Source organism: Balaenoptera acutorostrata, chromosome 21 (genome assembly GCF_949987535.1).
Source record: "Balaenoptera acutorostrata chromosome 21, mBalAcu1.1, whole genome shotgun sequence".
NCBI classification, from domain to species: Eukaryota; Metazoa; Chordata; class Mammalia; order Artiodactyla; family Balaenopteridae; genus Balaenoptera; species Balaenoptera acutorostrata.
In genome coordinates this window covers 33,149,965-33,162,193 of record NC_080084.1, presented here as the reverse complement: position 1 = coordinate 33,162,193, position 12,229 = coordinate 33,149,965, and the positions used below count along the sequence as shown (strand labels likewise).

Genomic DNA, 12,229 nt, shown 5'->3' with positions numbered 1-12,229 from the left:
CCTGGACCAACGCCGCGGAACGGGTCTCCCTGCTTCTAAGTTAGACTCGCTTTCCACTCCAGTTAGGGAAGCCAAACTTACTTACCCCCCGGGGGGGATCAGGGCAGCAGTGACCAGACAAAAAGGATTCCGAACAAGGGCAGCGCTCAGGGTGGGCGGGAGCCCGGAGGAGAGTCCCACCGGGCGGCAGGGCCTTCAGCCAGCCTGAAGCAGCAGGAAATGGAGAAGCACCGAGAGGAGACCGAGCACCTCAGGGGTGGGGAAGAGGCAGACACCGTGGGCAGGGAGGTGGGCAGCGGAGCAGAGGACGGGCCGGGGCTGCTGGAGCAGATCCTCCGCTGGGGGAGATGGTGGTCTAGGAGTGAGTCCGGAATAGAATCTGCAGAGGATGCGGCAGAAAGGGCAGGTTCTTCTAAAAACAGAACTATCGTGTGAGCCGCAATCCCACTACTGGGCATACACCCTGAGAAAACCATCGTTCAAAAAGAGTCATGTGGGACTTCCTGGTGGCGCAGTGGTTGAGAATCTGCCTGCCAATGCAGGGGACACGGGTTCGAGCCCTGGTCCGGGAGGATCCCACATGCCGCGGAGCAACTAAGCCCGTGCACCACAGCTGCTGAGCCTGCGCTCTAGAGCCCACATGCCACAACTACTGAAGCCCACGTGCCCAGAGCCTGTGCTCTGCAACAAGAGAAGCCACTGCAATGAGAAACCAGCGCACTGAAAACAAAGAGTAGCCCCCACTCGCCTCAACTAGAGAAAGCCCGCACAACAAAGACCCAACGCAGCCAAAAATAAATAAAAAAAAAAAAAAAAAAAAAAAGTCATGTACCACAATGTTCACTGCAGCTCTATTTACAATAGCCAGGACATGGAGGCGACCTAAGTGTCCATCAACAGACGAAGGGATAAAGAAAATGTGGCACATGTATGCAATGGAATATTACTCAGCCATAAAAAGGAACGAAACTGAGTTATTTGTAGTGAGGTGGATGGACCTAGAGACTGTCATACAGAGTGAATTAAATCAGAAAGAGAAAAACAAATACCCTATGCTAACACATATATATGGAATCTAAAAAAAAAAATGGTTCTGATGAACCTAGGGGCAGGACAGGAATAAAGATGCAGACGTAGAGAATGGACTTGAGGATACGGGGAGGGGGAAGGGTAAGCTGGGACAAAGTGAGAGAGTGGCATGGACATATGTACACTACCAAATGTAAAACAGATAGCTAGTGGGAAGCAGCCACATAGCACAGGGAGATCAGCTCGGTGCTCTGTGACCACCTAGAGGGGTGGGATAGGGAGGGCGGGAGGGAGACACAAGAGGGAGGAGATATGGGGATGTATGTATACATATAGCTGATTCACTTTGTTATACAGCAGAAACGAACACACCACTGTAAAGCAATTATACTCCAATAACGATGTTAAAAAAGGGCAGGTTCTGGTGCGGAAGGTGCAGAGTGGGTGAGGGTCTGGATGAAACGTCGCAGACGGAGCAGAGAAGGCAGTGGCTCTAAGGTAGATCTTAGGAGACAAGAACTATCGATCGCAGCGTGCAGAGGATCGCAGAGGAAAGGGGAGCTCCTGATTAATTCTCTGGTCGGGCGATCCTAAGGGCAGTGATTCCGCTGGGAGAACTGGGCCGGCACCGGGGAGCCGGCGGGAGGGTGCGGGCTCGGTTCTAGGTACGTGGAATCGGACGGGGCAGCGCGTCACCACGTCGGGGGGTGGGTGGGAGGATGGTTCTGGAAGGTAGCTCACAACTGGAGAGCCGGCCCAGGAGCCACCTGAACGGAGGGGACAGCAGAGCCGTGAGGGGATGGGATCGTTTCCTGCTTTAGTTGGAAGTTCAGAAGTTTGAGGTTTGGATGTTGTAATTTGTAACACTGTTAGTGAAACACTTTTAAAGAGGCCTAGAAAGGGTTTTTGTAAGAAAAACCTATGCCTCATGTTCTCATATTTGGGGAAATGGGCTAAGAGATATCTTAAATGACCCCAGGAACATAAGAAATGGGTTTGCTGATTCCGGGCTGGCGAGACCCACGGGGAAGCTGATAAAAATCCTTCCTTCAGCTGGAAATGGTCTTAGAGGGCTGTATTTTCTAAGCAGATGATGTTAGTTTTTTGTTTTTTGTTTTTCATCATGAGGAAAGAAGAGAGTCTTAAACCAGGGAGCTGGAAAGAAGGAAGGTAGGAGCTTTCCCCTCTCTGGTTAGTTTTGTCATCACAGAGGAATCTGATTTAAGGAAGATTACGGCTTTGGCCAAACGCTGAACTAGTAAGGCTGTAGAGACCAGCTAACTGCGTACCGTGAGCCTTGACCCTAAACTCTGGGAGCGTTGGGACACAGAAGATTTAGGGTACGTGAGGACAGTGTGTTCTAACCAGTAACCAGAAGACGATTTGAAAGGGTTAAGAAAAAGGTCAAAACCCATGAATAAACACACCTAATTGTAACGAACAATTTCTTAGTTTCATTTCACCGGGGCTAGTGTTCCCCAAACCCTGTGACAGCAGAGCACAGAGAAGCCCTTGTAGAGTAATTTTCCTGTAGGCTCTCGTATGTAGTTGTTCTGCCCTGTAATATATCTGCTTGTTTTACTATTAACATGTTTTAAATTACTTCTCAGTAAGTAAACATAACAAACACGAGAAACATCCGGCACAGAGCTCAGTGTAAGAAGCACAGTTGCAGTAACGTCTACAAGTAGCACACTTCTCAAAGCTGCTCACGTTTACAATGGAAGACTCCAACACGAAAAGGATTATTCGAGTCCACCTTTTTCATCTGACTGGTAAGCAGAGCAAGGCAGGTGCACGGGACTGCATCTGAGTTAGATAAATGCGTGCGGAACAACGGGCCCGGGACCCCGATCCCCAGGTCCCCACTGGGGTGGCGCCCGGGCTCGTGGTGGGAGGAAGACGACGGGGATAAAACAAGGACGCTCCCCCGAGTCAGATCCTTCTCTGCCACCGACGGCTCGACCCTGAGCTTCAGTCTGTGCAGCCTGGGCGATTCCAGGGCTGCCCGGGGTGGGGACAGGGCGGGAGCCAGGGCCATGGAGGTAAGGTGCTCAGAACAGTGGCAGAAGACGCCTTCATCCTGGCTGCATTCTCAGCAGCTTCCGACACTTGGAGACGTCCCCTCCCTGCTCTGAACCTCGTGTCATGTCCCCTCGGCCCTGGGACCCGTCACCCCTGTTTTTCTCCCCGGGCCCCTCCCCTGTCTGGGCTCGTCCTCCCCACCGGGCCATCAGGTCCCGAGGACGGCTCACAGCCCAGGCGGTTAGAGCCGTCCTGGCAACAGATGACCAGCGATTCGCTTCTGTCCTCGCTGCTGACCTTCCCTGAGCTCTGCGACCAGAGCAACGCCCCACCCAACTCTCTCTCTGGACGACTTACAGGCACTATACACTCCACACGTCTAACTTAACTCAGGTCTTCATTCCCCAGCCCGGTCCCATTAGATAACAGCTAACAGTTACTCAGAGCCTACTGTGCGCAGCCCTTCTAAGCGCTTGATGTGAATTAGCTCATTGAAACCTTGTCACTGTTTCCAGTTCACAGATGAAAACAAGGTGCAGAGGGTACAGGGTCACACAATTAGGAAGTGAAGGAGCCTTGGAGTCTAACCCAGGCAAGCAGCGCTCTTGATAATTACATCCTACGGCTTTCAGAATCTCAGGGGACGGAACCAGGAACCCAGGAGTCGTCCTGGACCTCTCTCATCCCCTCACCTTCTGTATCCAGTTCATCACAAGTCTTGTGGGTTGTATCATTCCAAGTCCATCCATTCATTTTCACCACCACCATCAGCATCCTAGTAGAGCTTCAATAGTTTCTGTTCCGGGTGACTGAAATAGCCCACGAACTGGGTCGGGCATGCACCCCTGCATCCTCGTCACTCACCGTTTTTCTTTTTTTACATTGAGGTGTTAAATGCATACAGTTAAGTGTACAAAGTACACTCATCTGAAGCCACAGCCTAAGTTTTTACGTACGCATCTACCTGTTTAACCACGGCCACCAAGGCGGTGGTCTCCAGGCCTCGGGGCTCCCCCGTGCCCACCGCAGAGAACTCTCCCCCTGCTGCCTCCACTTGACATAACCTCTCTTCTGAGCTCTGTCATCACGGATGCTTCCCGTCTGAGACTCGACCACAACGATGGAGGCATGCGGCACATACCCTTTTGTTTCTGGCTTCTTTTGCTCAACACGCTGTGCGCACACACACACACACACACACACACTCACTCTTAAACCCTCCAACAGCTTCCCATTACTTGGAGCAAAACCCAAAACTCCTAAACGCTTTCCATGGACCAGCCCCTACTTCCACCTGCAGCTGAATCTCCACCCTCCACCCCGCCTCTGTTCCGTCACACCCGTCTCCTGCCAGCCTCCTTCTGGCCACGGGGCCTTTAAACACGCTGCTCTGTCCTAAACGTCTTATAAATACTAACTTTTAGAAGACCTACAGATGGCCAACAGGCACATGAAAAGATGCTCAATATCGCTAATTATTAGAGAAATGCAAATCAAACCTACAATGAGGTATCACCTCACACCAGTCAGAATGGCCATCATTAAAAAGGCTACAAATCATAAATGCTGGAGAGGGTGTGGAGAAAAGGGAACCCTCCTACACTGCTGGTGGGAATGTAGATTGAAACAGCCACTATGGAGAACAGTATGGGGGTTCCTTAAAGAACTAAAAATAGAACTACCACATGACCCAGAAATCCCACTCCTGGGCTTATATTTGGAGAAGACTCTAGTTTGAAAAGATACATGCACCCCAGTGGTCACTGCATCACTATTTACAATAGCCGTGTAAATAGACATGGAAGCAAGCTAAGTGTCCATCGACAGATGAGTGGATAAAGAAGATGTGGTACATGTATACAATGGAATAGTAGCCATAAAAAAGAATGAAATAATGCCATTTGCAGCAACATGGATGGACCTAGAGATTATCATACTAAGTGAAGTCAGACAGAGAAAGACAAATATCATGATATCGCTTATATGTGGAATCTAAAAAAATGATACAAATGAACTTATTTACAAAACAGAAATAGACCCACAGACATAGAAAACAAACTTATGATTACCAAAGGGGCTAGCCGGGGGTGGGGTGGAGGGATAAATTAGGAGTTTGGGATTAACATATACACACCACTATATATAAAATAGATAAACAACAAGGACCTACTGTACAGCACAGGGAACTCTACTCAATATCTTGTAATAACCTACAATAAGAAAAGAATCTAAAAAAGAATATATAACTGAATCACTTTGCTGTGCACCTGAAACTAATACAACATTGTAAATCAACTATACTCCAATAAAAAGAATACTTTCAATCCTCATAAAAATGTGACGAGGCAGATGTGATTATTATTCCTCATTTTCTATACGAGAAACCGAAGACGTGGAGAGGAAGTAAGTCGCCTGGGGCCGCAAAGCTAACGGGTACGGAGCTGCTGGAACATCCACCGGCCCCCGGGGTCACACTGCTTCCCCTCGAGCTCCCCCAGGATGCGCGCACCTGTCACTCCAGGCGAGCTGCCTGGCCCACAGGAGGCTCTCAACGAACAGCTGCATGAATGAAGGGGCGTCAGCTCTTACTTTCAGATGACACAGCCCAGGTACCTCATAGCTTACTGGTGGCCATGCATGTGTGTGTGTGTGTGTGTACGTGTGTATATGTACATGTGTATATTTATAATGTTGCAGGGGCACATTTTGGTTTTTTTTGGTGAGATGCCACTTGGAAGCTGAAGCTATAAAACTAGCCGCGAGGCGACAGCTCTGTTACTAACTCAGTCCTATGTGACACGTCCCCGGGCTCCGTTGCACAAGTCTGCGGACGTCTGACTTAACGCATCTCCCGTATGAGTCATCTTCCTTCCGCTCCTGTCTCCCTTACTCAGTCACTCAGTCTCAAGACTTCAGGAGCGCCTCTGCTTTCTCCCTCTACCTGCGACAGCTCCCGCGTCACCTCCCTGCAAGTGCCCATCCCCGGAGGCCAAGGGACACAGGGAGGCCAGAGCAGGCCGGGCTCCAGGAAGAACCTGGGCTTAAGTGTCGGCTGCCAGGGAGGCTCGAGTGGCCTCGCGTGAGCCCTGAAATCTCTGAAGTCTCAGCTTCTACAAGTGTCAACCGTCATCCTGTCTACCTAGCAGAAATGCTGGAAGGCAGAGTGAAAGTCCGTGCCAGCACAATGCCTGGCTCCCAGGGAGCTGCTAATAAAGGCCAGCTGTCACTTTTCCACCTTAGTTCAGGCCCTGCTTCCTCTCTGGCTGATGTCCCCGAGAACAGGGCGCTGAGGAGTTCAGTGGGCATAACTGGCTGACTAGGGGTCCCATTCGTGGAGGTTAGGGAGGCAGCGGTTGTGCAAACTAACAACGGAGATGTTAAGTGATAGTCAACATCTGCTGAGCATTTGCATACAGCACGTTTGTTGAACTGTTCCAGCTGTGTTCCATAGAGCATCCCATTTTAATTGCTACAAAAGTCCTGTGAGGCAGAGACCATCATTAGCCACATTCCACAGCTGGAAAACCGGGGTTCTGAGGAACGTGGCCAAGGTGCCGTGTCGTCAGGTGGAGGGACGGGCATCCAAATGAGACGCGTCGTGACAGACGCAGAGCCCTTCACTGCATTAATGCCCTTCACCGCACCATGTGCTGCTCTAAATGACAGCCCTGCGCCGCCCAGGGAGGACCAGCAACCTCGGAAGCCCAGAGTAGAGCCGTCGTTTCACGCCCATCAGTCCTGGTGACAGGAATTATCTGAGGATGCTCAGGTCTTCTATTCTAGAGCCATCTTTGCCTTTCAGATAGGTCTGAAATCATGACATTCCCCTAGTCCAACCTGGAGCTCGATTTCCTTGCTAACGTGGGATTGGGATTTACGAAGATTGCACGCGGAGTCCCGGCTCCTCATCCCAAGGCTACGTGACGTCTCTGTCCTTGCTCTTCTCACCGTCACACAGGAGCCTAAGAGAGTGCCTGGTACCCGACGGGCCCCGCACAGCATGAGGGCAGGGTAGGGAGCTGGCCGGGGTGTCGCGAGGGAGACGGAGGCAACTGGGGCTCGGAGCCTGCGCTCCAAGAAAATCACAGCACCCCCGGGGGGTCAGAACAAGATCCACGTCCTTAAGGAACCTCGCATTGCGCAACGTGCTGAGCCCATGGCGGAGAGCGCAGCCTGCACGTGAGCCGGCTGGCACGCCCTGTGCCCGCGATTCCCCACGTCTGACTGCGGGCAGGTGCAGCTCCTGTCGGTGGGTGAGGCGACCTGGTGGCCAGTCACCCTCACATCTGCGTCCATTTAGGAGAAGTGGAAGCAGGCAGCTGTAACAGTCTGGCAATGGGGAGATCAGAGCACCACCAAGCAAGGAGACTGGAGACCAGTAAAAAACGGTGCGAATGACTTCAGGAATCCTTAGGGTTCTTGGCAGAAAAAGCCTCAGGCAGAAGCGTGTGTTGCCAGGCATGCAGTATGGTTTCTATAAATCTCCGCTGGTTTTTGAACTTTTAACATTCTTTTCTATCCTTTTCCAGCTTTATTGAGATATAACTGATATGCAATCAGCAGAGGTTTTCACACTACAATGTTTTATAAAAACAGTTGAGAGAAATTCCGCAGAATTTAAACAAAAAAACCAAAACAAACAAACAAACAAAAGAGAGAGAAGGGTAGAGGAGAGGCATATACAGTAACCCTTGGTGTTGGCGCACCTGGCCCTGGCAGAGACGGGTGACATCTCTCGGTTATGAAACTCCCAGTAAACATAAAATTGGAAAAGATGAAAGGAAACGCACATCAGCGTGAAGCCTCCACTTTCCTAAGACATTTTCCTCAAATTCTCAGTTTATGCAGACAGAGAAATAAAGTGCCCAAGGAGAATCACCCCTGGCTTAGCTTTCCCCAAAGTTACGTATGAATGAGACTTCCTGTCTGCCCCTCACAACAAACCGTAGTTTAAGCAAAGCGGAGGCATTTTCCCCCTTCCTTTTACTGAATTAAGACGACCGACATCGGAGCTCGGAGCATGCCAAACTTGGATTTTTTCAAAGCGTCATTTGAGTTTTAAAAGCTACATAAGTGATGGGAACATAATCGTCTAGGGAATCCACAACTAACTTTTTAAAAAGTCATAAATCTGGATTTCACGCCTCATAGTTTTCAACAACTGCAAGAAATAGGTCAAAGCTTGGAACACGGTGGGTTCTCTCCCTCCCGTGTCTGCGGGCTGGCTGCCTCGGGCCTGCTCCACACGCTTTGCCGGCCACCACATCAGCTCTCAAGCTGTACTTGGTTCTGGATGGCTTTTCATTGCTCTAACGCTCATATAAAAGAAAAAAATCCTGATAAAATACACATGGAGATAACTCCTTGGCTTTGGAGAACTTCTTAATTTGATCCTTTAAAAATTGTCAGGTAGTTGGCAAGAAATCTGCAAACTTATAAAAACACTAGAGCAAGTCCATAGTGTAATTTAAAGCTGGGGGTTCTTGGCAAAGTTTTGGAAAGGGCTGAAAAACCAAGCCCGCGGGCAGGGCTCTGTAGGTCTTGATTGTACGGAGCAGTCTAACTTGGGCTGCGTGCCGGCATCACTTGGGAAGCTTTAAAATACTACTGCAAGGGCGTCACCCCATGGCAGTCAGGTCAGAGCACCTGGCGGGTGCAGGCCTTGGCCTCGGGAAGTTTTAAAGCCCCCTGGGTGACTCCGGTGGGCTGCTGGGCTGAGACAGGATCACAACCCTGGTTGTTAAACTGGCCTGCATCCTTCAGGCCACCTGGGGAGTTTTAAAAATACCACTGCCCGGGTCCCAATCCAGACATTCTGATTTCACTAAAGAGCTGTGGCCTGGGTAGCAGGAGTTGAAAAAATAACACAACAACCCCCCCCCCCCAGGTGATCCTAATGGGTGAGAACCACCGTATTATAATCCTAGAGGCTCTGCAGAGCGGGCGGCTTCACCCTGGACGGGCCCGTGCGCAGTTCCAGCGGCCACGGGCTGAGAAGGCATCTGTACTAAATGCGTAGCAAGTGGGCACTAGTCGCCCTACATTGATCCAGCGCCCAGAGAGGAATAAAATACGGTCCATGACTCAAAAAGCTTGAAAGAGGAGGGGGGAAAAATCCTGACGTTAAATCAGTTCAGCCAATGCAATGTCAATTCCAAGGCAAATCAGCACCCGGGCAGAGATGAGCTTCCTTCTGTAGGGCTCTGTTCTCCGCTCTCGCCGGGGTCTTCTCTCGCCGGGGTCTTCTCTCGCCGGGGTCTTCTCTCTGGGTCGTCCTTCCTCTCCTACTCAGGCGTCCTCGGGCCCGGGAGTCAGGCTCTCTGCCGGCAGCAGGCACGGTCTGGGGCTGGTGGCTCAGGGGTCCGGGGTGGCTCTGAGCTGCCATGCCAGCCTGGCAGGTAGGCCTGCCCTCCCTGCAGCTCCGGCCAGCCCTCGCCTCCCGGGACTGCCCGACCAGGCCCGGTATCCACCTGGCTGGCCCTCCTGGCCCAGAGCCCGGCCGAAGCCCAGCTTCTCGCGGGCATACTTGGTTGCTTCCCTGCCAAGCGCATCCTGGACAGGACCCAGCTTTGTGACATGGGCCTCCTGGTTTCCCACGGTTGTCAATCCTTTTCTGGGTTTCGTTTTGGTCTCCACGTTTTCTCCCCCCGAGGAAGCTGCATTCCATGCTGCCGCTCACTGTGGGGAGAGAAGAGGGGTTTCCTTCTGTCCCCTCCCTGGGGCTGACCATCACTGGCCGTCTGACTGGGGAAGTCCTCTAACTGGAGCACCATGGCGTTTTCATAGAAAATGACCGCGGCACCTGACGTAGGTCAGGTGTTTTAATGAAGCTTTTATTCAAAGCCATATTTTGGATTGAGATTTATGAAATGACCTACTGTGAATTTTATTCTTAGGTCAACTTATATCCACCATTCATTTTTAGTTCACTTTAAAATCCACTATTGTGAGTTTGCAGGTTTGAGTTGAGATGGATTACATTTGCTTTCTCAAGAGGTCCCTCCCCCTCTTCTTTGAGGGTTGCTAGATGCTTTTAGATATTTTATTCCACATACAGACAAATGAAAGAACTTTGTCATTTGCAGGTTTCAAAAACTTATCTTTCCTTATGCTTACAATTAGGCATATTCTTCAGAGTATGAGGGAAAATAGCAGCCTCCAGAATCTTGGAGTGCTATTGGATTTAGTAATTTGTGGGCTGCCGACAGGCACCAGTGAACTTACCAAATATTTAAAACCTTGTTTACACATTTTTTCCTATTAAATAAAACTTACCAATCTAGATTTATTTTTTTACAAAGCAAATTAACATTTTTTATTTTATGGAAACAATTTCTTTAATTGCCAGTGCTTAAAAATGAAACACGACTTCTCTATATCCTTCGAATGAAGGCACAGGCCAGTGTCCACAGACCCCTTCCCTTCCAAGACACAACCTGGAAGGCAAATGTCTCTCTTCAGAGGCCAGCACGCGGGGTCCAGCTGCTCAAAGCATAAGAGGATTGTTTCAGAAGATACTAGTGGTTTGCTGCGTTACGCCGGGGTTTAAGCATTGTTCACATCTGTGATTTATTTGCTGCTGAGTCTTTGGTCAGAAATGCAACCCGGGCCGTAACATCTTTCTGATGATCTGCCTTGTTGTGTGGTTTCTGGGAACAAGTCACAGCGAAAGGCCAGGGGTCCCCGGCTCTTAAGTTTCAAAACAGTTATCCCTGGACAAAACAAGTTCTTCTTCAATGGGTGTGAAGCCCCAATGGAGTAGGGGCCTAGGGAGGGAGGAGAAAAAGGGCAACTGAGAAACTCACAGGAAGGAAAGATCCCTTCAGGATGTCAACAGTTGGAAAAAGGGATAAAAAATGTCCCAAACATGATGATGGTTCTAGATTCTAGGAGCCCAGGAAGAACGGGGGGCTGGGTGCCGGGAGGCCGGGCTTCCTTCTGGTTCTCTGCTCACAGCCGGCTGCGGGGTCACGGTCCCGACGCTTCACCTGACCCTGCATTCCTTACAGGGGAGGCGTAAGCATGGAAAGGAGTGATCGGCTTTCCAGGAAACAGCACAAGGGGCTGCAGTTGGTGGAACGACTTCTCCAGGCTTAGTTCTCACCTATAACGTGGAGCGATGGTGCTGGATAATTTCCTAATGCTCTCTCGTGTGGCTATTTTGGATTCGATGGTTCCTTTTGATCAACTTCTTTGCTGTTACTCCTTTGTACTTATAGCGACTCCTTTCACACCCCCCCCCCAGCTAATTCCAAAAGCTTCTACTGCACTTAAGTTTATAATTCTCAGAAGTTCTGTCCGGATTACAAAAATACGCTGGGGAATTCAGATGTTCACTGGAACATTTCATCGTATTGTAACCCACTCAAGCTAATAGTCCTGGAGGTTTATTACGGAATTATTTTTTTTCCCTTGAATTCATCATTTGGGTACTGGAGTCCCTACACAGACCAGATTTGAATGGTCTTGTTTCTGCTGCACTTTCAAAGGCTTTGCTTTTGGCTAAAACATCGCGGGCTAGTGGGCGCACACATCCGCTGGCCTTGGCAAGAGCTGTCACTCGGAAGGCACAGTATGGCAGCCATGCGATGCCTGTGGCGCCTGCCACCGTGTGTGTCGCTGCAGCGACAGGCAGTGGGGACGGCTGAGCTGGGGGGGCGGTCCAAGGACCAGGACGCCCAGGTCTCCAGCCCAATCGTTACAAAATGCCCACTGACTTCAATGGAGATTGAATACGAATACCTTATTACACCTGCTTTTTAGCGTCCCATAGAATCACCGCATACGGAATAGTGACTGCGCCAAGTTCAGGAACGAGATTGACTCGGGATGGTTTCAGAGTTACCGGCAGCCTACTTCCCATCTGTTTGTTGGAAACCCAGCCCAACCTTGTAAGTAAGTCATATCTATGTAACTTACTGAAGGTGGGGAGATGCTTCCACGCCCAAACCCCCAGCCCAACCCCCCACCAATGTCTTCACCGTCAATTACATCTCACAATGCAAACGTCCCTGGCGCAGGGCACGCGCTGCCTTAAATTCACGTGAACGCGTAAACCACCAACGGTCTCATTTTCTGGCAACGCGTATGTGCTTAATTTATTCTTTTGTGATTAGCTTTTTAAAAATGGACTCTATTGAGGTATAATTTACAAAGGATAAAATGTTCCCAGCTT

General features: G+C 50.1%; 1 protein-coding gene and 1 long non-coding RNA gene across 9 annotated transcripts in view; one reads left to right on the top strand and one right to left on the bottom strand.

The window, feature by feature from the left end:
• The window catches only part of MCPH1 (microcephalin 1), a 273,679-nt gene that overhangs the window by 62,701 nt on the left and 198,749 nt on the right, over positions 1 to 12,229 (bottom strand). The gene's annotated exons all lie outside the window — the stretch shown is intronic.
• LOC103002053 (uncharacterized) overlaps positions 1 to 12,229 on the top strand; it is a 157,377-nt gene that overhangs the window by 141,844 nt on the left and 3,304 nt on the right. Inside the window, exon 7 of one of the 3 annotated variants that reach the window (XR_009006497.1) lies at positions 11,818 to 11,945. The exons of the other annotated variants lie outside the window; for them this stretch is intronic. This is a non-coding gene — a long non-coding RNA (uncharacterized LOC103002053). The remainder of the gene's footprint in view (positions 1 to 11,817; positions 11,946 to 12,229) is intronic. 3 annotated transcript variants of the gene reach the window in all.